Genomic DNA, 25,960 nt, shown 5'->3' with positions numbered 1-25,960 from the left:
GAAATCCTTTGTGTGTCAAACAGGAGATAAGTAGCAGTGCTAGGACTTGAATCTTGGGTCATTGCAATTGGCTTTCCTTTGCCCAGGAAACAAGGAGCACTCCACTAGGAGAAGGAAGGTGGCTTGGGAGATACACAAATGTCCACCTGCACCCATCCCCCAGTTCATGTGTTTTGAAAAACTTAAGGATAGACACATGCAGTGTGAGGTAGAGAAACAATCAGAGAGAGTGACTCCTCTAATGTGAGCCATGTATATGTGTAATTGGAAGCTGCGTGTAAATCAGTGAAGTTAGAATATGCCCTCACACTGCACAAAAATATCTCACAATGGTTTAAAGACTTAAACATAAGACATGATGCCATGAAACTCCTAGAAGAGAGCATGGGCAAAATGTTCTCTGGCATAAGTTGGACCTTTGTTTTCTTAGGTCAGTCTCCCAAGGTAATAGAAATAAAACCAAATATGAACAAAGAGGACCTGATCAAACTTACAAGCTTCTGCACAGCAAAGAAAACCGTAAACAAACAAACAAACAAACAAACAAAAAAAAACACTAAAGAATGGGAGAAAATATTTGCAAATGATGCAATAGACTGGGGCTTAGTTTCAAATATACAGACCATATAATTCAACAACAACAACAACAACAACAACAAAAAATGGGCAGAAAATGGGCAGAAAACCTTAATAGACATTTCTTCAAAGAAGACATGCAGATGGCCAGTAGATACATAAAAATATACTCAGTGTCACTAATTCTTCAGTTCAGTTCAGTTGCTCAGTCGTGTTGCAACCCCATGAATCGCAGCACGCCAGGCCTCCCTGTCCATCACCAACTCCCGGAGTTCACTCAGACTCACATCCATCGAGTCAGTGATGCCATACAGCAATCTCATCCTCTATCGTCCCCTTCTTCTCCTGCCCCCAATCCCTCCCAGCATCAGAGTCTTTTCCAATGAGTCAACTCTTCGCATGAGGTGGCCAAAGTACTGGAGTTTCAGTTTTAGCATCATTCCTTCCAAAGTAATCCCAGGGATGATCTCCTTCAAAATGGAGAGAAATGGAAATCAAAGCTGCAGCCAGGTACCATCTCCTATCAGGCAGAATGGCTATCATCAAAAACAACAAATAGGAAATGTTGGAGAGAGTGTGGCAAAAAGGGAACCCTCCTACACTGTTGGTGGGAATGTAAGTTGGGGTAGCCACTATGTATGGGGGGATCCTCAGAAAATTCATAGGACCACCATATGACCCAGCCGTCCCCCTCATAGGCATGTCCCTGGACAAAACTGTAATTCAGGAATAACATGTGCCCCCATGTTCATAGCAGCACGATTCCCAACAGCCAAGATATGAAACAGCCTAAATGTCCCTTGATAGTTGAATGATTAAAGAAAATGTGGTATGTATATATGAATATTACTCAGCCATAATGAGAAAGAAATAATGCCATTTGCAGCAACATGGATGGAACTAGAGATAATTATACTAAGTGGAGTAAGTCACAAAGAGAAGAATAAATACCATATTATATCACTTATATGTGGAATGTAAAATATAGCACAAATGAACCTAAATACAAAACAGAAACAGACTCATGGATACAGAGAATAACCTTGTGGTTGCCAAGGGGAATGGAGGGAGGGAGACGGATGGACTGGGTGTTTGGGGTTAGCAGATGCAAACTGTTACATTTGCAATAAACAACAAGGTCCTACCTTAGCACAGGGAACCATATCCAATCTCCTGGGATAAACCATAATGCAAAAGATAGTAAAAAAATGTATGTATATGTATAACTGAGTCACTTTACGGCAGAAATTAGCACAACATTGTAATTAAAGTATGAAATAATAAAAAAAATGTTGTATAACTGGCAACACTGTTACAGTCTTCTGTTGACTCTTGATTCAAGATGGTACACCCCATGGGTGTCCAGTCTACAGCTCTTGCCTCTTTTTTTTTCCAATTAGGATGGATGAGAACTATAAGCTCTTGCCTCATGGCAAGATGCCATCTTTCCAGACACTCAAGAGAACAGAAGGATGTTTTCTAGCCTTTTCCAGTTTTCAAACTGTTCACAAGGGCAGCAGCTGGCAACTTTCTCCAGTGACTGGGAGGTCCAAGAAGATACTAAGGTAAGAATTGGCTATACCCTATGCTACAGCAAAATAATAAGAGAGCTATGACTCATATGAATGTTGTGAGCAAGGGAGTCAAGAGTCCTCTTCCAAAGTCCAGATCAAGAAGTATTTTTCACCCTCTCCACAGCCTTCCTAGAAGTTGACAAGCACTGCTCATAAAGTCTGGAGTCCTCAGGCTGTACTGTGTGGCATGAGGTTCCTCACAGAGTGAGGGGACAAGATGGGCTGAAGGTTGGCATGCTGTGCCTCAGTTTCCTCTTCTGTAAATTGGAAGCCATCGTAACATCTGTATCTTAGGGCAGATGTGACATGATTTAACTATGTAGGGAATGTCAATAGGTAAAGCCTTTAGTGAGGTGTTTGACTCAATACACTGAGCTGTTATGACTACTTCTGTTGTTGATTTCAAATACTTATGTATGTTTTTACTTGGCCCTGCTGGGTCTTAGTTGTGGCATGTTGGATCTTCAATCTTCCTTGCAGCATGCAAGATCTTCAGTTGCAGCATGCAAACCCTTAGTGGTAGGATCTAGTTCCCATGGAACAGAAGGATCCAGATCACTCTGCGCATGAAGATAGAAAAGGCATCTTTCAGCCTGAGACAGGTGCCTGAGTTGTGGGGATATTTCGAGGACTATCGCTTTCTCTGAGCAGAGACATTGTCACAACTGAGCCAGGGGAGCAGGGAGGCTGTGGCCCATCGCTCCCAGTCTCCCACCAAAATGTTTATAGGACCACGTGACAGACCACAGGAGACAGTTCTGATGTGGGTTAATGAACCAGTGTGCATGTATTAGGTGGTTTCCTTCTTTCCCCCATCTGTGGTGCCCTTGGTGGGGGCGCTGTCTTTCTCTTGTCTGGGGGGTTGGCCTAGGGGAGTGGCCTTGTTCTTCCAAACCTCCTGCCCAGGGCTCCATGGCACCTGGAGGCTTTCTTCATGTTCTTTGCACAGAAACTGTTCTCATCGTGGGCAAGTACATCCAACTGTGGAAAAGTGCTGATTCTTCCTTTCCATATATTATCCAGGGTTCCTTCCTTAGGCCTGCCCTACTGATAGTTATCAACTCCCTGACCCCTCTTCAAGATTTGCCAAAGTTTTCTGAGTGCTTGTCATATATTTCACTCCCCACATGAATCTAAGCACCTTTCTTTCCCCCTGCCCCACTCTTTTTTTTTTTCCTACCTGACTCTTAATCTGTGCCAGCACCCACTCCACATTGAACTGGACCCACCAAATATAAGCCTGAGTATCCCCAGCCTGGGCCAGACCATAGAATGTTCAAATTAAATTTTTTAGTCTTGGTCCTGTGGTTCTCCATTTTGTTGGATTTTTGCTTCATGTACTAAATCCTTGGTAATAGTACATTAATGTCAAGAGATCAGATATTGATCCAAAAATACCTCAGGGCTGAGCCCCAAACTCTTTAGATATATAACTGATTAGCCCTGTTTTCACACAATGAAGCTATTAACATTTTACTGCAATTAGATTATCCATCATTCAAAACAAATAGAACAATGGGACTGTGGAAAATTGTTTTAATGTGAAGGTAGTCCTATTTTGGGTGGTCAGATGTTGATCTTGGGGAGAATTCCTTTTCCCTTTCATCATCCTGGTCTCTTAGATAACAGAGGTGGATATGTGTGTTTGCACTGAGTCAGAAGCTTTTGGGGAAGAGAATTAATTGTTCCAGGTTGCTGAGCTGCTGCAGAGCCAAATTGAGGTGTCGATGGACTTTGTATGTATCACATCTTGGCTCCTTCTTCTGCCCACTTTGAAAGGTACTACATCAGAGCTGAGTTAAATTAGCTAGTTCATTTGAGAATTTAGGTTTAAAATAAAACTAAGGCGCTAGCATTTATATTTTATGATATTCCTTGAGAAATTTTTACTTTCTCTGCGGTGATTAACATAGTTGTGAATTGAAGGTGTCAGAATTAGATGAAGAGTTATGGACAGTTACTTGTTCCTTTCTTGAAAAAAAAAAAAAAACTAAACTAAAAATTATCTGCCTTAAAAAACAAACAAACAAACAAACAGAAAAACAACTTATGTTCAGTTGTGCTGGATCTTTGTTGCCATGAGGGGTTTTCTCTAGTCATGGCAAGCAAAGGCTACTCTTTGTTGCAGTGCACAGGCTTCTTATTGCAGTAGCTTCCCTCGTCACAGAGCACAGGCTCTGAGCACATGGGCTTCAGTAGTTGTGGGTTGTGGGCTCACTAGTTTTGGCACATGGGCCTAGTTGATCTGCAGCTGTGGAATCTTCCTGGACCAGAGATTGAACCAATGTCCCTGCTCTGGCAGATGGATTCCTATCCACTGTGCCACCAGGGAAGTCCTCTCTGCTTTTTCTGTGTGAAGGTGAGTATCCTGCTTTCTCTCCTATTCAGGGTAAATAAATCATGTTACGACACAAACAGTCTGTTCTTCCTAAGGTGATGGGTCTTCCATCTTAGACGGGGTCAGAGGAGCCTGTTTGGGTCACCTTTTTATTCCAGTTAGACTCTTGCTAATGGGAACATGTGAATCCTTCATTTGTTCTGAGACCATTATGAATGGCCCTGGACAGTGCGCATTACACAATTTCCCTATATCACATGCTGTGTCTTAGATGACAATGAATTCAGGGGGCACACTGATGAATTCTCATCATTTCCACTTTTGCTGCTGCTCTTCTCTAAGTCCCCAGTCAGCTTGAACAGGGTGTTTAGATCGTGGTCATGAAGGGTGCATCTCCTCCTTCTCATTCTCTTGCAGCATCACATGAATCTGGGACTCTAGGGTCAGTCCGGAGATTAAGAAATGGAACCAGAGGAAAATCTGATGTAGGGAAACTTTTTGTGATACGTACCCAGGACAACCTGCAACTCTGTTCTCAGCAGCCAAATCCTCCCATTCCCTAACTCCATCCTTAGACATCCCACCACTCTCCCCTCCCCCAACGCCCCCGCCCCTTGCTTCAGTCAGTGGAAACATAAGCTTGCTTTCAAAAGTTGCCAGGGAATCAGCAGCACTCCTAAGTGTTCAGCATCTCTCTGGTTCAGTATCATGGTGTTAATGGGGCCTCCAGGGATGTCTTTGGCAAGTTAGAGCATCCATCCCATTTTCTGGCAGAGTTCTCTCCATGCCAGCCAAGAACATTTTCCTTTCATTTTTCCTTCCCTGCTGGGTGAGTGTAACAATCAAAACAAAAGTTGGCTGTTTTCCTCTCTCAGAAAGTCCTGTCCCCCGGAACCGTGACTCAGACTGACCCACACATACATCAATCCAACCTACAGTGTCATGGGGCTGACATAAAATCTGTGGAAGACCTCCTGTCATCTTTCTTTTTTCCCTTTTTAGAGTTGGAAAGGATGGTGAGGGAGGTGCCATCCTCATTAGGCAATCAGGATTGGCTGTGCCATTTTCAGAGGCGTGACCTCAAGCAGAACCCTTAATTTCCCAAAACTTCAGTTTTCTCCTTCCATGATAGCTCAGTTGGTAAAAAAATCTGCCTACAATGCAGGAGACACCAGTTTGATTCCTGGGTCAGGAAGATCTGCTGGAGAAGGGATAGGCTACTCACATCAGTATTCTTGGGCTTCCCTTGTGGCTCAACTAGTACAGAATCCCCCTGCAGTGCAAGAGACCTGGGCTGAATCCTTGGGTCGGCAAATCCCCTGGAGAAGGGAAAGGCTATCCTCTCCAGTATCCTGGCCTGGAGAATTCCATGAACTCTATAGTCCATGGTGTCACAAAGAGTCAGACACCACTGAGCGACTTTCATTTTCAAAACATATAAACTGTCTCAGGTTGTCCTAAGGACCCAATTAGATCATAGGTTTGAAAGCACTTTGTCAGTTGTAAAGAGTGATGGAGGAGTTTATGACTATAAATGGATAGTTAGAAAGTACGGCTTTAAAACTTAAATATGGTGCAACTTTTAAAAAGCTTCCTGTGTCTTCCCAGGGCAGTGACAGTGGGAGCAATGGTGACAGGGTAGGTGGTGGAGAGGGGAACAGATGATGGGGAAGCTCTCATGTGTGTTATAATTCATTCAACAGAATTTACTGGGATCTGGTCTCAGAGAACTTAAAAATTCATGTACTGAGTTATAAACCATGTTCATGTGGATTCCCAGATCTGAAAGTATAAAATGGTAGTCAGTAGAGTTTTTTCTCCCACCTCTGAGACCCATCCACCCAGTTCCCACCTACCCTCCAAACGAATAACCACTGTTAATAGTTTCTTGTAAGCTTCCAATGAGTATTCTCCTCCAAAAAACAGTCCAGTCAAGATTCACTGTCTTCTTTAAGGGCATGGCAGCCCATTCCTATATTCCTGCCTGGAGAATCCCATGGACAGAGGAGCCTGATGGGCTTCAGTCCATGGGGTCACAAAGAGTCAGACATGACTGTGTGACTAACACACACTTTTGGTACCAGTGGTACTGCAATGTGCACACGTGGTTGTGCCCTTCTTTGTTCACAAGTGGGTATGTGTAAGTAGACTTGTAAGTTGCTATATCTAGACATGTACGTTGGTTTAAACAGCTGCGTCTTATTCCATTGTATTAATGCCCTGCTGCTGCTGCTGCTAAGTCGCTTCAGTCATGTCCGACTCTGTGCGACCCCAGAGTCGGTGGCCCACCAGGCTCCCCCGTCCCTGGGATTCTCCAGGCAAGAACACTGGAGTGGGTTGCCATTTCCTTCTCCAATGCATGAAAGGGAAAAGTGAAAGTGAAGTCGCTCAGTCGTGTCCAACTCTTGGAGACCCCATGGTCTGCAGCCTACCAGGCTCCTCCATCCATGGGATTTTCCAGGCAAGAGTACTGGAGTGAGGTGCCATTGCCTTCTCCAGTTAATGCCCTATTGTGTATTTAATCAAGTTCCCTGTTGATAGGTAGTTACACTGTTTCCAGCCCATGGATATTACATGGAGTGTGGACATGTATGACATTATATCAGTAAAACACCTCATTTTGTGGAATTGTTGAGTCCAGTCTTTAGCAAGTGACTGTTGAGTGACTGCCATGAGGCAGCTGCTGTGTTAGATACCAGAGTTTCAATGTTGAGAAAAACTTCTAAAATACAATATTAATATATTTATAAAAATATAAATTTTAGAGTATAATTATTGTTAATATTTATCTAAAAGCTCATATCATATTTACATTTTTTAGTTTTTTTTGTTGTTTAGAGGTATTTTCTTGTTGACAAGCTTGTGACAGATATAACAATATAGCAATTTTTAACTTATAATAAACCTAGGCATTATGAAAATTTTGTGCTTAATTACTCTTAGACATGTCTATCGTAGAGTAGCGAAAAAAAATACTAAATATTTAATATTGACTATTTCCCAGTTCACGTGAATCTGAAATTCATTTAGGTCAATGTTTTCTTGTATTTCCAACTGTTTGATTTGTAAGGGCTTCCTTTTCTTGAGACCATTTAAATAAGAACTCAGAACTTGAGCAATATTATAAAAAAAACAGTAGACTCACACTGAGACACACATAAATCCAGACAGACAGACAAAGGATCTTCTAGTTTTCCACCTGATATTTAAAATATTTCCTTAAGCCACTTTTTTTGGGGGGGGGGCCGAGGGTTGGGGGAGGCAGGTGGTGGCAAGAATACTGGAGTGGGTTGCCATTCCCTTCTCCAGGATATCTTCCTGACCCAAGGATTGGACCCGGGTCTCCCACATTATAGGCAGACACTTTACCGTCTGAGCCACCAGGGAAGTTGTTGAATTCTGTGGCAAGGATTAACTTCAAGCGTTGCCCTAGGCAGGCCTTTGTAACAAGCTAATTATTTTTAATTGCATATGCAAAAGAACCAGCTTTAGGGTTTCCAAGAAAAAAAGAAGTTTCCTTGTTACCAATTTTGTCTGGTTCTATAGAATATCATGACCCTCCTAGGTCAGGTGATCTTTCCTTTCTGTAGTCAGTTTTATCCCTGAATCATAGACAGATCAGCTGATAAAAAACTTGGATTGTCTCTGTGGGGTGGATTTGCTTGTCCTTGTGTTTCACCTGGGGCAGTAGCAAGGCCCGCGGGCCTCTCCTGGAAGTTGGTGTGGGGGCGGGGTGCACCAGGAGTGCATGCTGGGGTGGGCAGGGTGGTGCACTGGGAGCGCGTCCCGGGCAGGGAGTCCCAGTTGTGCTCTCAGGGGTCGCCATTGTGGCTGCAAACGCCCATTTTATGCACTCCTGGGTCCCCAGGGATCGGCATCCAGTGAGCGGAGCGGAAGGGTGCGGACAACAGGTAAGGGAACTGGGACTCGGTGGAGCAGGGAACCACATATCCCGCCCTCTCTGTTGGCACAGTCTCGGAGCCCCCTAACCTGGCAGTTGCGGAAAGGCCTCACCTTTGGGGTCAAGGCCTTTATGGCTTTACTCCTTCGCATAAAGCTCAGACCCATGTGGGTTTTCCCAAGCAGCCTAGTGCCTGCTGGAAGTCCAAGGGATTTGTCCTGCCAGGTGATTTCACCTGCAGGGACTTCATAACTCTTACTCTGGCTGGCTGGCCCAGCCCTGCTTCTGCCACTTTGCTGCCCAGCAGGCCCTTGACCACCTGCTGGGATGGGAAAGGGAAGGGTCCACCAGTTGCACCCTAGAAATTTAGTAGGGTGCAATGATTTAAAGATCTGGTGGCCACCCAGGCAGAAAAGAAGGGAGGAGGGCACCTTGCTGCCCTTTCATGGTGGAATCTGTGGCTGTCCTGCTGAGAGGGGGCCTTTGCATGGGGACCCTGTGCAATAAGTTTGGTGTTTTGTAACAGAATAATTAGAACGTGTAAAAATTTTAAATTATGTGGTGCTTTAATTAAAAAAAAAACAAAAAGCTCCAAGTTTTTTGCAAATTGAGGTCTAAAAATTGAAGGCCTGTTTTCCTTCCACTGGCATTCTATGAAGAAATGTGCATTTTTTTTTAAACAAAAGAGTCAGAAAAGTGAGGGAAACAGAAAACCCAGAGATACCCCTGTAGTTTGGTGAAGGCCTTAGGAGGTCACTTGTAAATGCTGCTGGCTGTCGGGAAGTAGTCTCTTCCTGTGGCTGATGGGCACAGAGCTCTGCAGGCTTGTCCTTTGCATGGATGTTCTTGTTGGTGGAAATCCAGCTTGGAGCCATCTCCTGATGTGTAAGAATTTCCCAGACTAGACCCCTAGGCAAATCCCGCAGGGCCAGGGGCTCCTTCCTTCATTGTATCTGTCTGTTTGACTGAAAACCAGCAATGCCATATTTTTCTTTCAATCTGGTCTCTCATCCAGGCCTTGGAGTAATATTTCCCCTCCCCCTCAATAGGCTTGGGTTCCAGGGATGAATTATAGTCAGTTGTCCATGATTTTGCAAATGAGGAAACTGAGAGCCAGAGAGGGTGGAGGACTGTCCAAGGGAGAATGGGATATCCTTCTAGGAACCCTGGCTCCTGGGTTTTTAATGAGCTTCCCACCCAGCATGGTCATTAATTGGCAAGTGTTGACATTGAGAATAAACTATTGGTGGAAATGTAAAAGGCTTTTTTAAAGAATGTGCCTACCAGCTGTGCATCTAATGGAGTATTTTTATTGTACTCCCCAACCCTTGGAAAGTGCTGGGCACAGGGCAGATGCTTCGTCATTTTTATTTAAAAGTTCAATCTCACATAATTATATCCATAGTGTCAGCAACACTATGAGGTATATTAGAACAGTGATTGTCACAGTTGGTACTTCACAGATCAGTAAAGAAAGAAAACATTTTATTAGGAAGACTAAGAGAATTGCTAAGTTTTAAGTTTATCCCACAAGGATATTAAAAAAAAATGAAACAAATTTCTCCCTTCATCACCAAGGCTATCAGAGATCTGTTGAGGACCCAACGCAAGGGAGGTTCTACGTCTTGGGACACCCCTGCTTCAGCATCTCCCTAAGCCAGCAACCTGGAACAGTCGAGTACACTTGAAGTTCTTTCCTTGACCTTGGGAGTTTTTTTGGAAGACGATTTTTTGACAGACAGGGGTGGGGGAAGGTTTTGGGATGTTTCAAGTGCAGTCCATTTATTGTGCACTCTATTTCTATTTTTGTTCCCTGGGGGCTCCGTTGGTAAAGAGTCTGCCTGCAGTGTGGGAGATCCAGGTTCAGTCCCTGGGTCAGGAAGATCTCCTGGAGAAGGAAATGACAGCTCACTCCAGTATTCTTGCCTGAAGAATTCAATGGACAGAGGAACCTTGTGAGCTACAAAGGGTTGGACACGGCTGAGTGACCAAACATTTATTTCTAGTATGATTTCATCAGCTCCACCTCAGATCAGCAGGCATTAGATCCTAGAGGTTGGGGGCCCCTGCTTTAGTTCTCTCTTTCATCTTCTATACAGCTCCAGCCTGCTCCCTCCCCTCTTCCACCTGTGGAACTACCTATCCAGCTTCTCTGAGTGTGTCTAAGAGTCTCCTTCCCTCACTTCCTTTCCTCTGAGTCCCTTCTCCTAACTGGGTTTCCCTGATCTCCGTTTAGGCATTTTTGCCTGAGGTAGTCAGAGAAGGCAATGGCACCCCACTCCAGTGCTCTTGCCTGGAAAATCCCATGGACGGAGGAGCCTGGTGGGCTGCAGTCCATGGGGTCACTGGGAGTCGGATGCCACTGAGTGACTTTGCTTTCACTCTTCACTTTCATGCATTGGAGAAGGAAATGGCAACCCACTCCAGTGTTCTTGCCTTGAGAATCCCAGGGATGGGGGAGCCTGGTGGGCTTCCGTCTATGGGGTCGCACAGAGTTGGACATGACTGAAGCGACTTAGCAGCAGTAGCTCCAGTTAGAGCTAGTGGTAAAGAACCTCCCTGCCAATGCAGGAATCCAAACCCTGGGTTGGGAAGATCCCCTGGAGGAGGGCACGGCATCCCACTCCTGTATTCTTGCCTGGAAAATTCCCATGTACAGAGGAGCGTGGCGGGCTCTGACAGTCAGACATGACTGAAGCAACTTAGCACAGCATACTAGAGGACCTTAGAACTGCAGACTCACATGATGGTTCTGGCTCTTTGGAGTCCCTTTTCATTCCACGTGTATGTTAGGGTCAGCTTGTGTATTGCTTCCTAAAGGCCCTGAGAGGGTAACAGGCAGGAAGGCCTGGGGTCTCCAGAAAGAGGGAATAGGCTGCAAGTGTTGGACGTTTTTTTTTTTTCTCTCTCTTTCTTAAGCAGCCGGAGGAAACAAACTAGTGTTACATTTTTTCCCCTTCTCCATATAAATTTAAAAGGAGTTTTCTCTGAAAAATCTGTGTTGCCATGACGACACCTGGCTCCACCAGAGCTTAACTTTTCTCAAACTTTGAGCTAAGCAATGCATTTTTTGGTAAGGAAATGTTTGTCTTAAGCTATGTTAATATACTATGTATTTCCACTAGACTCTGGCTTCAGGTCGGTTCCCCCTAAAGGCTCAGAACCGACTTGACAAACCAGTATGTCTTACTCATACCTTGTTCTCCTAATCTATGTTAATGAAATGATATATTTGCTGGGAAATCTGCCTTTCTTCAAAATTCACTTCAATCATTTTATGGCCCAGGATGACTCACCTGCTGCCAATGTTATCTCAATGCGTGTTGTGGGTGAGGGGCCTGGTGCTATTCTCTGAGACATTGCCTTTCTTTCCTTAGCAGACTGCTAGTGGCTGTATAATATCAGGCTAAAGACCAGCAGTGGGTACTCTTACTGCCCCCGTCTGAAGTCTATGTCAGCAGCTTTCTCTATCTCTTTTATACTTTAATAAAACTTTATGACACAAAAGCCCTGAGTGATCAAGTCATATTGGATCTTCATTTCAGATTGAAGATGCATTCCATGGCATTGCCATCTTAAGTTTTTCCATCACTATGGGATATCTGTATATGTATCCAGGATATTTTTTCAGCAAGCGTGTATAATTTCCAGTGTGCCAGTCTTGTCATCCTCATTATATCCATGGCAAATATTTTATTAATGTTGATATTATTGAAAGGGATTGTTTTTTTTAATTCCTTTTCAGATTATTATTTGCTAGTGTGTACAGATAAAACGGTGTAATCATTCATTTTTATCAGTTGGGACAGCTTGATGGTTGTCTTTACTTTCTTTACTTTCTCATACTTTAAGATTATCCTGGTTATATATGTACTGCCTCACCCCTAATCTCAGTCATTTATTGAAGGAACTTCTGTCCTTTTATTTTTTTTTAACATTGAATTATTTTTGACTATTCTGTGTCTTTGTTGCTAGATGTCTAGTTGTAGTGAGCAGAAGCTGCCCTCTAGTTGCCGTGCCATGGCTTTTCATTGCAGCAGTTTCTCTGGTTGCAGAACTTGGGCTCTGGAGCATGCAAGTACTTCAATAGTTGTATGGGGGCTTCGTTGCCCCTGGGCATGTGGAATATTTTAGCACCAGGGAGTGAACCCGTGTTCCTTGCATTGGTAGGCAGATCCTTTACCACCGGACCACCAGGGACATTTCCTGTTCCCTTTCATTAGATAATGATATGCAAAACATACATGTAGGAGCTAAATATGCTCAGCTGACAATACTCAAAAATATATACATGTATTCCGGCTTACCTTTGAACATATTCAGTTAAAGGTAATTTGTGATGATGTCTCCATGGATCTTGTAAACTTTCCTTTTGTTTCTCTGTAACTTCCCATTCCAATGGTAAGATACCTGGCTTCCACCACTTGTCATGTATAGAATTCAGTGCTTGTCCCATGTGGTTACTGTAAAAGCTGTCAGACTGTCTTCCAAAGGGGGCTGTGCATGCATCCAACCAGTATCTTTAGTATGTTTCTGTAGGATAGTTTACTATCAGTATACCCTCCATGGCCAGGTGTCCATTTCATTCTTTACCAATTATGAATGGGCTTGTTTTCTCTAGTATTCTTGGACAATTTGAGTACAGATTATTTGTCAGATATGCATTTTTTAGGAAAACAATTGTATTTATTTTTGGCTGTGTTGGGTCTTCGTGTGTGGGATTTTCTCTAGTTCGGGTGAGCATGGGCCATAACTAGTGGTGTGCGGGCTTCTCACTGCAGTGGCTCTTCTTGTGGGGCACAGGCTCATGGGCTTCAGTGGTTGCAGTATGTGAGCTCGGCATTGTGTCTTCCAGGATCTAGAGCACAGGCTCGGCAGTTGTGGCACATGGGCTCCATAGCATGTGGGATCTTCCCATAGCAGGGATCACATCTGCCTCTCCAGCACTGGCAAGCAGATTCTTTACCACGGACCCACCAGGGAAGCCCTCAGGCATATTTTTGATTCTAGTTTTCCACACATATACCTGGTGAGAGAGGCCAGGATCAAGAGGCCTGGCCACTGGGAGTTCTCAGCCACAGGTCTGGCTGTGCCATCCAAAGCTCTGGGGCCTTTGGCAAGTGCCTCAGCTTCTCTGGGACTGTTTCCTTCCCTCAGAAATGCCGTGCTGTTGGACTGTAGCCCACCAAGCTCCTCTGTCTCTGGGATTACTGAGGCCAGAATACTGGAGGGGGTGCCATTGCCTTCTCTACAAGGTTGCATTTGGAAGATATTTTCTCCTGGATTGTGGTTTTGATGAAGGAAGGGGGATCCCTTCCAGGGCTTGAGAGTGGATTCTTATCTGACACTTTGAAATGAATTGACTGAGGAGAGGAGTACCATCCAAGCGAGAGACTTCACTCGTAAGGGCTTCCAGGGTGGAGGGTGAGGGAAATGGAGAGAACTGCTCTGCCACGTGGCTCACCGTCTCAGGATTTATGGTCATTGGGTTAGTTTCTGGTTTGTCTCTTGCCAGTCATTCTGAATTGGGATCCTTCCTGGGGGCACACGCATCCCTCAGCTGAGATGGATTCCAGCGAGGAGGATCCTGGGAAGTTGGTAGGACCTCTGGACTGCAGTCTCCCATCTCTTTTTGATCTCTCCAGAATCCTGGTTGGTGGTAGATTGTTAGTTCTTTGTTCCTTACCAGGACCTCCCGTTGTAAGATGACTCCTGCAATGTTTTCTCTTCTCTGTTGCCTGGCAAGGGTGGGTGGTAAGTGGTTCATTTAACAGTTTGTCTTTTGGTTCTCTCGAATAAGGTCCTTCACAGAGTAAATGTATAAAATTGTAAAAGTCAATGTTTTAAATAATTTATATTCCTAATTTGGTAAGTTGGCTTTTTTGTTGTGTGTTAGAACTCATCACTAGACCAAAAGTCATGTAGATCTTTTGTTGTTTTCTCAAATTTTATAGTTTTTTAAATTGAATTATGGTGTTAGTTGCAAAGTTTGTGATTTTGTTTATTTCACCTTTTTTAAACAGTTATTTATTTTTATTTGATTGATCATTGCTTTACAATATTGGTTTGATTTGTCATACATCCACATGAATTAACCATAGGTGTACGTGTGTCCCCTCACTCTTGAATCTCCCTCCCACATCCCATCCATCCCCACCTCTCTAGGTTATTACAGAGCCCCAGTTTGAGTTTCCTGAATCATACAGCAAATCCCCACTGGTTGTCTATTTACAAATGTTGGTGTACATGCATCCATGCTGCTCTCTCCATTCATCTCACCCTCTCCCTCTTGTTCCCCACCCTTGTCCTTAAGTCTCTTCTCTATGTCTGCATCTCCGGTGCTGCTATGTGAACAGACTCGTCAGACTCATCCTTCTCGATTCCATGTTTTTCTCTTACTGACTGACTTCCCTGTTTAATACGCTCTAGGTTCATCCCCTTCATTCAAACGGACTCAAATGTGTTCCTTTTTATGGCTGCATTCCATACCTGCTCTGATTGTTCCTTGGCCATGTTTTGAGGAGGGTCATGGAGCTATTTTGCTCCATTTCAGTTTGGGCTTCCAGTCTGAGTGCTCACAGCAGAGCTGCTTCTGGGTGAGCCCTCTGAGTTTTGTGAGCGCGGGGCTGCCCGCTCTTCTCTGGCGGCCCGCAGGGGGCGCCAAAACCCCTCTGACCCGCCGGCGCAGGACGCTTTGCCTTCAGACTGGGCTTGGTGACCAGCTGGCGGGTGCTTTGTCTCTTCAGGGCTGTCAGGGCTTGGGCTCCTGGGTAATGGGGCTGCCTCCGAGCTGAGAGGAGCGGGGTTGCCTCAGTGCCCACCAGCAGGAAGGCGCTGCAAGAGGGAAGAATGAGCACGAAGTAGACATTTCCTGTGTCCAGCTGATCGCTGACAGGAGGTCCGTCTCAGGACTCGGGGGGTGGGGGGTGGAAGAGCTCCATGTGCAAAATGGCGGGTTTTCAGTTCGATTTCTGTTAGATGATCTAGAGGATGACCTTCACTGATGTTCTTCCGAGTAAGTGGCCAGTTTTCCTGTCACTGTTTCTTAAGAAGACTGTCCTTTCCTCTTTGCTTGTTCCTGGTTTGATTTTCATGAACTGACCACGTACATGTGGGCTCATTCCTGGGCTCTCTATTCTTTCCTGGAGTCCATGTGTCTGTGTTCCTGCCAGTTCCTCACTGTGGTGGTTACTACAGGTTCCTGATGTAGTTTGAAGTTGGAGAGCAAGATGTCTCCAGCTGTGTTCTTCTTTCTCAGAGTCTTCTTGGCCGTTTAAGGTCCTGTTCAATAGTAGCAGCCTAGTATGAAGAATATTTCTATTTCTTTGAAAAAGGCCATTGAATATTATTTTGTGATTGCAGTCAGTGTATTTGTTGATGGCTTTGGTTGGAATGGACATTTTAATTCCTCATTGTTCCAGTGCGTGAGCATGGAATAGTTTTCTGTTTATTTGACTTTGATTTCTTTATCAGTGCTTTCTAGCTTTCTGACTACTGGTCTTTTATGTCCTTGATTAAGTTTGTTGCTAGATGTTTTATTCTTTTGGATGCAACTGTAAGTGGGATTTTCTTAATTTTTGTTTCTGATTGTTATTAGTGTATAGAAAGGCAAGTAATTTTTGTATGTTGATTGGGATTGTAAGTTGTACTATTTTATATGATTGTAAATTGATCGGAAATTATTCAACTTTACTGAATGTAGTCTAACAACTTTTTGTGAAGTTATGGGGAAAATTTTATTTGTAAAATCTGTTTCTCCTGCAATAGGTCATCCAGAGGACCCAAGGCATGGTGATTACTAACAGACTTCCCACAGTACTTCTTCATTCCATGTGGACTCCTTCAAGGGCAGTGAGCATCACAGCTTCCCTTGAACCTCGTCTGGGTAAGTCTTGACCTCTATAGGAAAGTTTCATGCCTGTCTAATCTGATTTTCTTTTATGGTATTGACTTGTTTGTTTTGAGACATAATTTACTTTCTAGGAATTTAAAATGTACAGAAAACACCTAGCAATGGGAAAAAGTGCTCTCATTTGCCATATCATCTAAAATACTCTATGTGTTTTATCCAAAATGGTGCATTCTCCTGCAAAACCTGCACATAATCTCCAAAATCAGGAAATCATATGGTTTCTACAGTATAATGTAACCCACAGCCCCACTTCCATTTCAGCAATTGTTAAATTGTATGAATATATCTTTTCTTCCCATGCTTTTTTTTTTTGAAGAGTGTTACTGAGATTTTCAGTGATTTGGACAAACTTGATGGATTTAAAGCAGACATGGTGAATATGGGATCTGTGTGGCCTTGTCTATATGGATATTTTTCACTGAAGATGGTTTTAATGCTTATTCATGTTTATTCATGATACTCGGGGTTCCATTCAAATTGGTGCAGGGCCATCAGGCCTTATCTTGAGTGGATGGGGAAACCAGTGTCTTTGGCATTGTGGAATGTCCCACGAGGGTTCCTGTCTAGTTTCAATGTGAGACCGGCCTCCTCTTGAGGTGTGACAGGAATGTCGGGATTCCTTTCCAGACAAAGCAGGGGAATCGACCCTCATCTCAAGACAAGGAGGGGCAAAGGGGCAGAGATTGAGGTGTACCGGGAAACTGGGTATTCCTCTTGAGTGAGGATGGGTATGTCGGGGAACTTCTGGAGTTGCACAAAGGATGTTGAGTACCGTTTTGAGTTTCAAGAGGGAACGTGGGATTTCTCTCAAGATGATGCAGTGGGAAAGGGCCTCATCTCGGGTTGAGGGGAGAATCCCGTGGTTTTCCTCTAGGCTTGGCGGGAAGTTTGGGGTTTCTATCAAGTTGCGACATGGACCTCAGGGTCCCGCTCGTATTGCCTCAGGGAAGTCAGGTCTCATTTCGAGTTGTGACGGGCACCACAGGATTCCTTGCAAGTCACTGCAGGGGAAGTAGGCCTCATCTAGACTTGTGTCCAGAAACTCCGTGTTCCTCTCCAGTGGAGACAGGGATCTCAGGGTTGCATTCAATGTTCACCTGGGGAGTCAGGCCTCATCTTGAGTTGAAGCAAAGCACTCTGCTCTGCTCTCCAGTTGCAACAGGTATCTCCTGGAGCACTTTGAGTGGCCTAAAGGGAGTAAAGCCTCCTATGGAGTTTTGAGAGGGAACTCGGAATTTCTGTTTAGGCCTTGCAGGAAAAGAAGATCCTCATCTGCCAGTGATGTGGGAATTCTCGTGGATTTTCTTGATTTGCGGTGGGAAGTTTGGGGTTTCTCTCGAGTTATGATGGGGAAATAAGGAAGCCTCTCGTGTTGCCCCAGGGAATTCCAGTCCCCACTCCAATTGCGGGGGAAGCATGGGATTGCTCTCCAGTCCAAGCAGGGGAATTCCAAAGCAGGGGAATCGGGCCTCAATTTGCGTTGAAGGGGGAATCTCAAGATCTTTCCCGATTTGCAGCAGGAAACTTTGGTTTCCCTCAAGTTGTGACGGTGACCTCAGGGAATTTCTCATGGTGCCTATGGGAAGTCAGGAATCCTTTGGAGTTGTGAGGGCCCTCTCGGGATTCCTCTGGGGTCGGTGCAATGGAAGAGGGCCTCATCTCCAGTTGAGGCGGGAACCTCAGGGTTCCTCTCCTGTTCTGACGTGGATTTCGGGGTGTGTCTGCAGTTTCAAACAGCGAGTCAGGTCTCGATTTGAGTTGAGGCATGAAACTCTGCTTTCCTCTCTAGCTGTAAAAGATGTTTCAGGAATCCGGTTGAGTTGAATTAGGGACCTGGGTCTTTTCTCGAATTTGCAACCAGGGTATCAGTCCTCCCTTCATGTTGTGAGTTGATTCTCGGGGTTCCATTTGAATCGGTGCAATGGAATCAGGCCTTATCTCGAGTGGATGGGGAAATCCATGTCTCTTGAATTGTGGCAAGACCCCCAGGTTCCTCTTCAGTTTCAAGTTGAGACCGACCTCCTCTTGAGGGGCGATGGGGACGTTGGCATTCCTTTCCAGATGAAGCAGGGGAATCGACCCTCATCTCGAGTTGAGGAGGGGAAAACGGGGCTCTTCTTGAGTTGTGGTGGGAAGTTCAGCATTCCTTTCGAGGGGGGACGTGTATCTCGGGAAGCTTCTGAGGTTTTATAAAGGGTGTCAAGTTCCCTTTCGAGTTCCAAGAGGGAAGGTGGGATTTCATGGGAAAGTCTGCAGCGTAAAAGGGCCTCATCTCGCATGGAGGGGAAAATTTCGTGGTTTTTGTGGAGGTGTGGAGGGAAGCTAAGGGTTCCTCTCGAGTTGCATGGGGACCTGGGGAAACCGCTTGTGTTTCCTCAGTGAAATCAGATCTGCTTTCGAGTTGCTAGGGAGACCTCGGGATTCCTCTTGAGTCGCTGCAGGGATGAGTAGGGCTTCATCTCGAGTTGAGGTGGAAACCTCAGTGTTCCTCACCATTTCTGACATTGATCTTGGGGTTTCTGTAGAGTTTGAACAGGAGAGGCAGGCCTTGTCTTGTGTTGAGGCATGGAACTTGGCTTGCCTCTTGAGTTGTAAATGGGGTGTCAGGCCTCTTGTCGAGTTGGATTTAGAACCTGCAGCTTTTTTTTTGGAGGATGCAATCGGGGTGTCAGTGCCCTTTTGTGTTGTGACTCAATACTCGTGGTTCCATTTGAATCGGTGCAGGGGCATCAGGCCTTATCTCGAGTGGATGGGGAAATCAGTGTCTTGGCATTGTGGCACGACCCACGAGGGTTTCTGTAGAGTTTCAATGCGAGACCGGCCTCCTCTCGAGGTGCAACGGGAACGTCGGGATTCTTTTCCAGACAAAGCAGGGGAATTGACCCTCATCTCGAGAAGAGGAGGGGCAAAGGGGCTCAGATTGAGGTGTGCCGGGAAACTGGGTGTTCCTCTCGAGTGAGGACGGGTATGTTGGGGAACTCCTGGAGTTGCATAAAGGGTGTCGAGTACCGTTTTGAGTTTCAAGAGGGAACATGGGGTTTCTCTCAAGACGCTGCTGTGGGAAAGGGCTTCATCTCGCATTGAGGGGAGAATCCCGTGGTTTTCCTTGAGGCTGGGTGGGAAGTTTGGGGTTCCTCTCAAGTTGCGACGTGGACCTCAGGGTCCCGCTCGTATTGCCTCAGGGAAGTCAGGTCTCATTTTGAGTTGTGACGGGCACCTCGAGATTCATTGCAAGTCACTGCAGGGGAAATAGGCCTCATCTAGACTTGTGTCCAGAAACTCCGTGTTACTCTCCAATGGCGACAGGGATCTCGGAGTTGCATTCAAGGTTCACCAGGGGAGTCAGGCCTCATCTCGAGTTGAAGCAAAGCACTCTGCTCTCCTCCCCAGTTGCTATGGGTATCTCCTGGAGCCCTTTGAGTGGCGCAAAGGGAGTAAAGCCTCCTATGGAGTTTTGAGAGGGAAGTCGGGATTGCTCTCTAGGCCCTGCAGGAAAAGAAGGACTTCATCTGGTGATGACGGGGGAATCTTGTGGTTTTTCTCGAGTTGTGGCGGGAAATTTGGGATTTCTCTCAGGTTACTATGGGGAACTCAGGGAGCCTCTTGTGTTGCCCCAGGGAAGTCCAGTCTCCACTTGAGTTGTGAGGGGGAGTGTGGGATGCTCTGGAGTCACTTCAGGGGAATTGGGCCTCAATTCACACTGAAGGGGGAATCTCAAGGTCTTTCTCAAGTTGCGGCAGGAAACTTTGGGTTCCCTCAAGTTGCGATGGTGACCTCAGGGAACTTCTCATGGTGCCTATGGGAAGTCAGGAAACCTTTTGAGTTGTGAGGGGCCTCTCAGGATTCCTCTGGGGTTGGTGCAATGGAAGAGGGCCTCATCACCAGTTGAGGCGGGAACTTCAGTGTTCCTCTCCTGTTCTGACGTGGATCTCATGGTGTGTCTGCAGTTTCAAACAGGGAGTCGGGTCTTGATTTGTGTTGAGGCATGAAACTCTGCTTTCCTCTCTAGCTGTAAAAGATGTTTCAGGCCTCCAGTCGAGTTGAATTGGGGACCTGGGGCTTTTCTCGAATTTGCAACCAGGGTATCAGTCCTCTCTTCGTGCTGTGAGTTGATTCTGGGGGCTCTATTCGAATCGGTGCAAGGGAATCAGGCCTTATCTCGAGTGGATGGGGAAATCTGAGCCTCTCAAATTGTGGCAAGAACCCCAGGATCCTCTCCAGCTTCAAGTTGAGATCGGCCTCCTCTTGAGGGGCGACAGGGACATTGGCATACCTTTCCAGATGAAGCAGGGGAATCGACCCTCATCTCCAGTTGAGGAGGGGAAAACTGGCCTCTTCTTGAGTTGTGGCGAGAAACTCAGCATTCCTCTCAAGTGGGGACTTGTATCTTGGGAAGCTTCTGGGGTTTCATAAAGGGTATCAAGTTCCCTTTCGACTTCCAAGAGGGAATGTGGGATTTCTTTCGAAATGCTGCAGTGTAAAAGGGCCTCATCTGGCATGGAGGGGGGAATTTCGTGGTTTTTGTGCAGTTGTGGTGGGAAGCTTAGGGTTCCTCCTGAGTTGCAGGGGGACCTGGAGGACAAGCTCGTGTTTCCTCAGGGAAGTCATATCTGCTTTCAAGTTGTGAGGGGCACCTCGGGATTCCTCTCACATCACTGCAGGGATTTATAGGGCCTCATCTAGAGTTCAGGTGGGAACCTCAGGCTTCCTCTCCATTTCTGACATCGATCTCTGGGTTTCTGTTTAGTTTGATCAGGGGAGGCAAGCCTCGTCTTGTGTTGAGGCATGGAACTCGGCTTGCCTCTCGAGTTGTGAATGAGGTGTCAGGCCTCATGTTGAGTTGGATTTGGAACTTGTGGCTTTTTCTGGAGTATGCAACCGGGGTGTCAGTGCCCCTTCGTGTTGTGACTCAGTATTCGTGATTCCATTGGAATTGGTGCAGGGCCATCAGGCCTTATCTCGAGTGGATGGGGAAATCGGTGTCTTTGGCATTGTGACACAGCCCATGAGGGTTCCAGTTGAGTTTCATTGTGAGACCGGCCTCCTCTTGAAGTGTGACAGGAATGTGGGGATTCCTTTTCAGACAAAGCAGGGGAATCGACCCTCATCTCGAGATGAGGAGGGGCAAAGGGGCTCAGATTGAGGTGCACCAGGGAACTCTGTGTTCCTTTCTAGTGCAGACGATTATGTTGGGGAACTTCTTGAGTTGCATACAGGGTGTGGAGTACCTTTTGGACTTTCAAGAGGGAATCTGGGATTTCTCTTAAGATGCTGCAGTGGGAAAGGGCCTCATCTCACGTTGCGGGGAGAATCCCATGATTTTCATCAAGGTTTGGCAGAAAATTTGGTGCTCCTCTCGAGTTGCAATGTGTACCTCAGGGTCCTGCTTGTATTGCCTCAGGGAAGTCAGGTCTGATTTCAAGTTCTGACTGGCACTTCGGGATTCCTCGCAAGTCACTGCTGGGGAAATAGGCCTCATCCAGACTTGTGTACAGAAAGTCTGTTTTCCTTTCCAGTGGTGACATGGATCTCGGGGTTGTGTTCAAGATTCACCTGGGGATTCAGGCCTCGTCTCGAATTGAAGCAAAGAAATCTGCTCTCCTCTCGAGTTGCAACGGGTAACTCCTGGAGCTCTTTCAGTGGCCTAAAGGGAATCAAGCCTCCTATGGAGTTTTGAGAGGGAACTCGGGATTGCTCTCTAGGCCCTGCAGGTAAACAAGGGCCTCATCTGGTGATGATGGGGGAATCTCCTGGTTTTTCTCGGGTTGTGGCAGGAAGTTTGGGGTTTCTCTCGAGTTAAGACAAGGAACTAAAGGAGCCCCTCATGTTTCCCCAGGGAAGTCCAGTCTCCATTCAAGTTGCGAGGGGGAGCACGGGATTGCTCTCGAGTCATGGCAGGGGAATTGGGCCTCAATTCGCACTGAAGGGGGAATCTTGAGTTGCGGTCTTTCTTGAGTTGTGGCAGAAAAATTTGGTTCCCTCGAGTTGTGACGGTGCCCTCAGGGAGCTTCTCATGGTGCCTGTGGGAAGTCAGGAATCCTTTTGAATTGTAAGGGGCCTCTTGGGATTCCTCTGTGGTGGTGCAACTGAAGAGGGCCTCATCTCCAGTTGAGGCAGTAAGCTCAGGGTTCCTCTCCTGTTCTGACATGGATCTCGGGGTGTGTCTGCAGTTTCAAACAGGGAGTCTGGTCTCGATTTGTGTTGAGGCATGGAACTCTGCTTTCCTCTCGAGCTGTAAAAGAGGTTTCAGGCTTCCAGTCAAGATGAATTGGGGACCTGAGGATTTTCTCAAATTTGCAACCAGGATATAAGTCCTCCCTTCGTGTTGTGAGTTGATTCTTGGGGTTCCATTAGAATCGGTGCAATGGAATCAGGCCTTATCTCGAGTGGATGTGGATATCCATGTCTCTCGAATTGTGGCAAGACCCGCGGGTTCCTCTCCAGGTTCAAGTTGAGACCAGCCTCCACTTGAGGTGTGACAGGGACTTCGGCATTCCTTTACAGACGAAGCAGAGGAACCGACCCTCATCTCAAGTTGAGGAGGGGAAACTGGGGCTCTTCTTGAGTTGTATGGGAAACTCGGTGTTCCTCTTGAGTAGGTATGGGTATGTTGGGGAACTTCTTGAGTTGCCTAAGGGGTGTCAAGTACCCTTTCGAGGCTCAAGAGGAAACGTGGGATTTCTCTCGAGACGCTGCAATGGAAAGGGTCCTCATTTCTCGTTGAGGGGAGAATCTCCTGGGGTTTCTCGAGTCACAGCAGGAAACTTGGGGTTCCACTCAAATTGTGACGGGGACCTCAAACCTGCTCGTGTTGCCTCAGGAAAGTCAAGTCTTCATTCGAGTTGCAAGGGGCCTTTCGGGATACCTCTTCTGTCGGTGCAGGGGCATACCTCCTCATCTCAAGTTGAGGTCGGAACCTCAGGGTTCCTCTCCAGTTCTGACATGGATCTCGGGGTTCCTATGGAGTTTCAACAGGGAAGTCAGGCCTCGTCTCATGTGGAGACATGGAACTCCGCTTCCCTCTCGAGGTTTCAAAGAGGTGCCAGGCTTCCCATCGAGTGGACATAGGGGTCTGGGGCTTTTTCTCGTGGTGCCACGGGGATGTCACACCTCACTTCGTGTTTTGAGTCGATCCTCGGGGTTCCATTCGAGTCAGTGCAGGGGGAATCAGGCTTATCTGGAGTGGCTGGGGATATCAGGTTCTTTTCGAACTGAGGCACGACTCCCGGGGATGCACTTGAGTTTCAAGGTGAGACCAGCCTCCTCTTGAGGGGCAACGGCAATGTCGGGATTCTCTTCCCAACGAAGCAGGGGAATCGACCCTCATCTCAAGTTGAGTAGGGAGAAAAGGGGGCTCTTCTTGAGTTGTGGCATGAAATTCGGTGATCCTCTCAAGTGGGGACGGGTATCTTGGGGACCTTCTTGAGTTGCATCAAAGGTGTCAAGTATCCTTTCATGTTTCAAGAGGGAACAGGGGTTTCTCTTGAGACATTGCTCTGGAAAAGGGCCTCATCTAGCGTTGAGGGGAAAATCTCATGGTTTTTCTCGAGTTGTGGCGGGATGCTTCGGTTTCCTCTCGATTTGCGACAAGGACTTCAGGGACCCGCTCGTGTAGCCTTGCTATGCTATGCTATGCTAAGTCGCTTCAGTCGTGTCCGACTCTGTGCGATCCCATAGACGGCAGCCCACCAGGCTCCGCCGTCCCTGGGATTCTCCAGGCAAGAACAGTGGAGTGGGTTGCCATTTCCTTCTCCAATGCGTGAAAGAGAAGAGTGAAAGTGAAGTCGCTCAGTCGTGTCTGACTCCCAGCGACCCCATGGACTGTAGCCCACCAGGCTCCTCCGTCCATGGATTTTCCAGACAAGAGTACTGGAGTGGGGTGCCATTGACTTCGGAAGTCATTTATCTTTTCGAGTTGTGAGGGGCACATTGCGATTCCTCTCGAGTTGCTGCCCGCAAATAGGGCTGTGTCTAGAATTCAATTTGGAAACTCAGTGTTCCTCTCCAGTGGCGACAGGAATCTCGGCCTTCCTATCAAGGTTCATTAATGGAGTCAGGCCTCGTCTGGTGTTGAGGAATTGAAGTCTGCGTTCCTCTCAAGATGTCAAAGGTGTGTCAGGCCTCCAGTCGAGTTTGGGGGGTGGGGAATTTGGGCTTTTGCAAGAGGATAGGCAGGGCGGACAGGCCTCCCATCCTGTTGTGAGGGTATACTTGGTGTTCCATTGGAGCTGGTGCAGGGGAATCAGGACTTATCTGGAGCTGAGGGGCAACTTGGTGTCCTTTTTCCTTGCAGCAGGATCCCCGGGGTTCCACTCGAGATTCAGTTGTTGACACAGGCCTCCTTTTGTGGTGTGAGGGGAAGTTGGGATTCCTCTTGAGTTGAAGCAGGGAATGGGCCCTCATCTCCAGAGGAGGTGGGACACACGGTGCTCTTCTCCAGTTGTGGTGGGTAACTCGGCTTAAATCTCGAGTTGTGACAGGGATCTTTGGCCCCCTTGAGTTGAATGAAGGGTGTCAAGCTTCCTCTCCAGTTTTGAGAGGGAAATAGGGATTGCAGTCGAGCCGTTTCAGGAGAAAAGGGCCTCATCTCACGTTGACGGGGGAATCTCGTGGTTTGTCTTGAGTTGCGGCAGGAGACTTGGGGTTCCTCTGCAGGTACCACCGGGAGATCAGGGAGCTTCTCGTGTTGCCTCAGGGAAGTCAAGTCTCCATTCGAGTTGCGAGGGCGAGCACGGGAGTGCTCTGGAGTCAAGGCAGGTTAATCAAGCCTCAATTCGCATGGAAGGGGGAATCTCAAGTTGTTTCTCGAGTTGCGGCAGGAAGTGCGGGTTCCCTCCAGTTGCCATGGGGACCTGAGGGAGCCTCTCATGTTGTCTCTGGGAAGTCAGGAATCCTTTCAAGTTGCGAGGGGCCTCTTGGGATTCCTCTCGAGTTGGTTCAGGCGACTAGGGCCTCATGTTGAGTTGAGGCGGGAAACTCAGGGTTCCTCTCCAGCTCTGACAGGGAACTCGGGGTCCCTATGGAGATTCCCCTGGGGAGTCAGACGTTGTCTAGTGTTGGGGCATTGAATCCCGCTTCCCTCTCGAGGTGGAAAAGGGGTGTTCAGGCCTCCTGTCAAGTTGAGGTAGGGATCAGGGGTTATTTCTAGAGGCACCACAGGGCTCTCAGTCCTCCCTTCATGTCGTGAGTTGATCCTCGGTGACATTTGAGTCATTGCAGGAAAATGAGGCCTTATCTCGAGTGCACGGGGACATCAGGGTTTTTTCAAACGGTGGCACAAACCCTGGAGTTCGTCTCGAGTTTAAAGGTGAGACGGGCCTCCTCCTGAGGTGCGACGGGAACATCGGTATTCCTTTGCAGACGAAGCAGGGCAATGGAACCTCATCTCTAGATGAGGAGGGGAAACCCGGGCTCTTCTTGAGTTGTTGTGGGAAACTCAGTGTTCCTCTCTGGTGGAGACGGGTATGTCGGGGAACTTCTTGAGTTACCTAAAGCGTGTCAAGTACCCTTTTGAGGCTCAAGAGGGAAGGTGGGATATCTCTTGAGATGCTGCAGTGGAAAGGGTCCTCATCTTGCGTTGAGGGGAGAATCTCCTGGGCTTTCTCCAGTTCAGTTAGGAAACTTGGGGTTCCTCTCCAGTTGCGATGGGGACCTCAAAC

General features: G+C 46.8%; 1 pseudogene; it reads left to right on the top strand.

Moving 5' to 3' along the window:
- LOC787243 (coiled-coil domain-containing protein 3-like) overlaps positions 1-25,960 on the top strand; it is a 117,623-nt pseudogene that overhangs the window by 2,575 nt on the left and 89,088 nt on the right.

This window comes from Bos taurus, chromosome 10 (assembly GCF_002263795.3).
Source record: "Bos taurus isolate L1 Dominette 01449 registration number 42190680 breed Hereford chromosome 10, ARS-UCD2.0, whole genome shotgun sequence".
In the NCBI taxonomy this organism is placed as follows: domain Eukaryota; kingdom Metazoa; phylum Chordata; class Mammalia; order Artiodactyla; family Bovidae; genus Bos; species Bos taurus.
The sequence above is the reverse complement of the archived record's forward strand: the minus strand, read 5'-3'. Positions and strand labels throughout refer to the sequence as shown.